Source organism: Hyperoodon ampullatus (assembly GCF_949752795.1).
Source record: "Hyperoodon ampullatus genome assembly, chromosome: 4".
NCBI classification, from domain to species: domain Eukaryota; kingdom Metazoa; phylum Chordata; class Mammalia; order Artiodactyla; family Ziphiidae; genus Hyperoodon; species Hyperoodon ampullatus.
The window spans coordinates 99,106,973-99,111,645 of record NC_136917.1 but is presented as its reverse complement, the minus strand read 5'-3'; the positions used below and the strand labels follow the sequence as shown (position 1 = coordinate 99,111,645).

The following is a 4,673-nucleotide window of genomic DNA, read 5'->3' as shown; positions in this document are numbered from 1 at the left end:
CTGAGGTTACATGCCTTTTTGGGGAAAACTTGCCAAACAGCATTGCCTTGACTCACTCTAAAGACAGAACAACCTTGGCTGCCTGAAATAACTCCTTCCTTGATCTACCTGTAATAGCATCAGATTCCTTCCCGCAAAGAATGCTCCATGTACTGCAGGTTGAAAAGTCACAAAAGGTCAGTTCTGCAGAATTATTTATACACAAAAACAACTCGCCTTTCTGCTCTGGGCTTTGGTAACTTGAGTCTATGCATCTTGACATTTGTGTCTTTTAAGAAACAGAACAGATGAATCCATGGTTTGACATTATATGAGGCATGGGATCTTCTAAATATTTATAGAGGCAATTATTTTGGAATAGCAATTGTAAAAATCATGAATGCTTTTTTTTTTTAAGAATCAATACTGACCAGGATAAAGAACAGTGTTTTAAAAGCCACTTGAATCTTACTATATAAATTATCCATAATTACGAGCAGGTAAACATCATTTCAAACACTTTTCTATACATACAAACAAGTATAAATATAGCTGGTTTAAATACTGAATAGCTAGAGAGAAATATCAAATTCTTTCTTTTAAAAGCAAGAATAAAATCTAATGTAGCATCAAACACCTCCAAGCTTCTTTCTAAGCACGAAGTACTTTAGCCTCCATTTTATTTATTTGTGGAAATATCAGGGCTCTGATTTGTCTTTAAGGAGAAAAAACAAGCAGTAATCTCCTTCAGAGAGTGCAGGGGAGAAGTCAGATGAGAAATCCAAGGTGGATTTCTGAAATTTCCAGAAGAGCCCTGGCAGATCCTGGAGCAGACAGAGACCAGGAGAGGCTGAGAGCCGAGAGTGTTTGGAAACTAGGGGAAATTTGTTGGTTTGTTATTTTGAACATGGAGAAAGTACAAAGAGATTTGATCTTTCACACTCTGTTTACCTACTTTTGAGTTATGGTCTTGTTTTAATGATCATTTTACTCATGTTAAAGATTAAATTTTGCCTGTGAATATTCATGGCCCTATTTTCAACAGAAAACATTTGTCCAATGCTCTACTAGGTTCTGGAGATACAGAGATGAATCCAAGACCAGCTGTGTACTCAGGATACTTCCAGTTCCACGGAAGAAGCAGCACATCATTGAACAATGACAGTAAGATGTGACAAGTTCCATGGTCAAGTCACTCACAGAGGGCTAGTAGGACAACAACAGCAAACAAGTAGCTTAGCCTGAGGCACTATAGGTAGATGGGGTGGTGTGTGTGCAAAAGATATGGGAAGTGACAATACATGATTTATTCCTGGAATGGGAACTAGTTCCACAGGCAGAGGAGGCTGCCTTGTCAGCATCCTTGCCTGGGTTTGCCAACTCTGACATCCACGCCCATAGATGCTATTGATTCTGTAAGTTGAGTAACAAGACAGGGGAAATGTCTGTGAGGGCTTATCCAGGTACCAATCAAGTAACTGTGACATCCTGAGCCCATCTTGGTATTTAGGTTAAACATGCTCCACAGAGAAAACCATCTCACTTTCTTGTCGAATTCATCAAAGAAACTGTGTGCCTTCTAGGTGCAGGAGACTCTAGTCAACCTAAACAACACATTCTCTCTTCCTCAGACCATCCTCAGACCCAAGCCTCTCGTTAATCTCTTCATTTGCTCCTACTTAGAGCATCCAGAGGAATAATGTTTTCATTGTTTTTGTAGGAAATTTTAAAATAAAATTGTCTTGAAGATATCCTTGCATAATCTTCGGAACACTTCTCTAAGAATTTTGGAAAGGGGAAAAACCAGAAATCCAAGATACTTACAGACATGAGAAATGCCTTCCCCCCACCAGGTTGTTTTCTTCAGGCGGGTTCTTCCAGATCACCAGCATCACCTGGAACTTGTTCCAAACGTTAATTTCTCCAGCCCCACCCTGACCCGCTGAATGAGGAATCCTGGGCTGGGGCCCAGCTGTCTCTATTCTAACACGGTTCCAGGTGATTCTGATGTCGGCTCAAGTTTAAGAACCATTGTCCTAGAGACAAAAGTAAGGCCTGGAAAAGTCCACAAACCCACAAATATTCTCATACAGGACTGCCAGTTATGTCACAAAAATGTTTATCATTTAAATGTACTTCTTGGGATGGATGCACAAGCCCCTTAAAGTGACCATACCTTACTTGGGGGAGTCAGAGCCACAGACTCACCAGAGAAGTGCCTCAAGGGTCATCTGTCTCATCCAAACCTCTTCTCTTTTCTTTCTAAGTAGCAATCTCCAGGTGTTTGGGGTTTTTTTGTTTGTTTGTTTGTTTTGCGGTACACGGGCCTCTCACTGCTGTGGCCTCTCCCGTTGCGGAGCACAGGCTCCAGACGCTCAGGCTCAGTGGCCATGACTCACGGGCCCAGCCGCTCCGCGGCATGTGGGATCTTCCCGGACCGGGGCACGAACCCGTGTCCCCTGCATCGGCAGGCGGACTCTCAACCACTGTGCCACCAGGGAAGCCCTCCAGGTGTTTTTTATTGTTTGACTAACAACAAAACCAGACAGAGAAGTCCCCAAGGAAATGATGGTTGTGCTTCATTGCCGTGTGGCGTTTGGTCCTTCATCTTCTAAGGACTTACTGTATTTCCTTTTAAAGATTTTAGACATTCATTTGGATCACAAATGCAAGCCAAGTATGAATAAATAAATGTATTATCTTTTAAGAACCCCCCTCCCACCATCTTCCTTTAAATAGAAAAAGGTGCCAAATGTCTCTTCATAGCCTATTTGGCCATAGTTGTCCCACCTATGGCTTTAAAAACAGACTGTAACTTGATTTTCTGAAGTCCTTCCTTGAACTACAGCTCATTCCATTAAAGAAATCCTGGGAAAGAAGTCCTACTGGTTTTGTCCATAGTCTCTGAAAGGTGAGTATGGTAACTGGGTTGAAGGCAACTGCGAGAGGTCTTCAGCAAACGGAGGACTGTTTGGGAAATTGTGCGAAGGCAAACCTTGCCAACAAGATACCAGCTCCTTCAATTAGAGCTCGGAAAACGCCAGCCATCACGGCTGACCCAACCATAACCACTGGTCCGTTTCTTGCTGCCAGAATGGCTCCTTTTCAGGCAGCACTTGTGATGGAATGCCAGGGATCTTCTTTCCCTCTGACTTGAACCACACTGCGGTCAGTCATGGAAAACAGACCTCCCCAGGCTGCAAAGCTACCTCCCAGCTGTGGAGCCCTGGTTTTAAGATCTGTCAAACTCCCTCCTAGTTTGTGGTTTCCTCCCACCCGAGAACTGCGAAAACCTCTGAGGGCTTGAAAGATACCACCACCTACAGTGCACATGGTAAAGGCGCCACCACAGTCAGCTACGAGGCGCCAGGGGCGGGGCTCGCACGCCTACTCCTTCCTCTTGACTCCAACGCTCAGTGATGCCCGGACCGAGCCTCTTTTTTTTTTTGCGGTTAGCGGGCCTCTCACTGCTGTGGCCTCTCCTGTTGCGGAGCACAGGCTCCGGACGCCCAGCCACTCCGCGGCATGTGGGATCTTCCCGGACCGGGGCACAAACCCGTGTCGCCTGCATCGGCAGGCGGACTCAACCACTGCGCCACCAGGGAAGCCCCGAGCCTCTTTTTTTTTTTTTTTTTTTTTGCGGTACGCGGGCCTCTCACTGCTGTGGCCTCTCCCGTTGCGGAGCACAGGCTCCGGACGCGCAGGCTCAGCGGCCATGGCTCACGGGCCTAGCCGCTCCGCGGCATGTGGGATCCTCCCGGACCAGGGCATGAACCCGTGTCCCCTGCATCGGCAGGCGGACTCTCAACCACTGCGCCACCAGGAAAGCCAGAGCCTCTTCTTTATTGATGAGAAGACTGAGGCCCAGAGAGGCCAGGGCACTTGTCCAAGGATGGTCACAGAGCCGATCAGCAGAGGACAAGTCTAGTCTCCAGACCTCTTGACACAAAATTCAAGGTCTGTGCCACATATATTAACATAATTGCATGAATAAGTCCAGTTCCTGTAGCAAAAACCAGGGATTCAAAGACTGGAATGGATCATAGTGAAAATAGTTCTATTATCTCTAAACATTTTTTTTTTCTTAATGGAAAAGTAATACACAACTATTGTGAGGAATTTGGAATGAATAAAATGGGTAAAGAAGACAAAAATCAACTGTAATTATACCATAAGTGCTATTAACATTTTAGTGCTGCATGTATGTGTAAATATGTGTGTATAGAGAGTACTTGCATAGAATATGTATACATGTATGTATAGAGAAAGAATGCATATATAGAATTTATATACATGGATTATATAATACATAGAAGTTATATCTTGGTTTTTTTTTTCACTTAACATTTCTCTGGTGAACAAAATCATCATTTTAGTGATTGATTTGTATTTCAGCAGAATCCATTTCTTAAATTTTTTTACTGTTTCACATATAAGCTGTTTTCAGTGTTTTGCTCTTGTAAATAGGAAGGTGGAAAAGATTTGAAGTTTCAGTAAGATACAGGAGGGGCTTCCCTGGTGGCACAGTGGTTGGGAGTCCGCCTGCCAATGCAGGGGACACGGGTTAGTGCCCCGGTCCAGGAAGATCCCACATACCGTGGAGCGGCTGGGCCCGTGAGCCATGGCCGCTGAGCCTGCGTGTCTGGAGCCTGTGCTCCGCAACGGGAGAGGCCACAGAGGTGAGAGGACCGCGT

General features: G+C 44.9%; 1 pseudogene across 1 annotated transcript; it reads right to left on the bottom strand.

The window, feature by feature from the left end:
• Positions 1-2,861: 2,861 nt before the first annotated feature.
• Positions 2,862-3,312, bottom strand: LOC307051960 (mitochondrial import inner membrane translocase subunit Tim17-A-like; annotated as a pseudogene). The gene has a single exon. The product of its transcript is annotated as a mitochondrial import inner membrane translocase subunit Tim17-A-like (transcript).
• Positions 3,313-4,673: the final 1,361 nt, after the last annotated feature.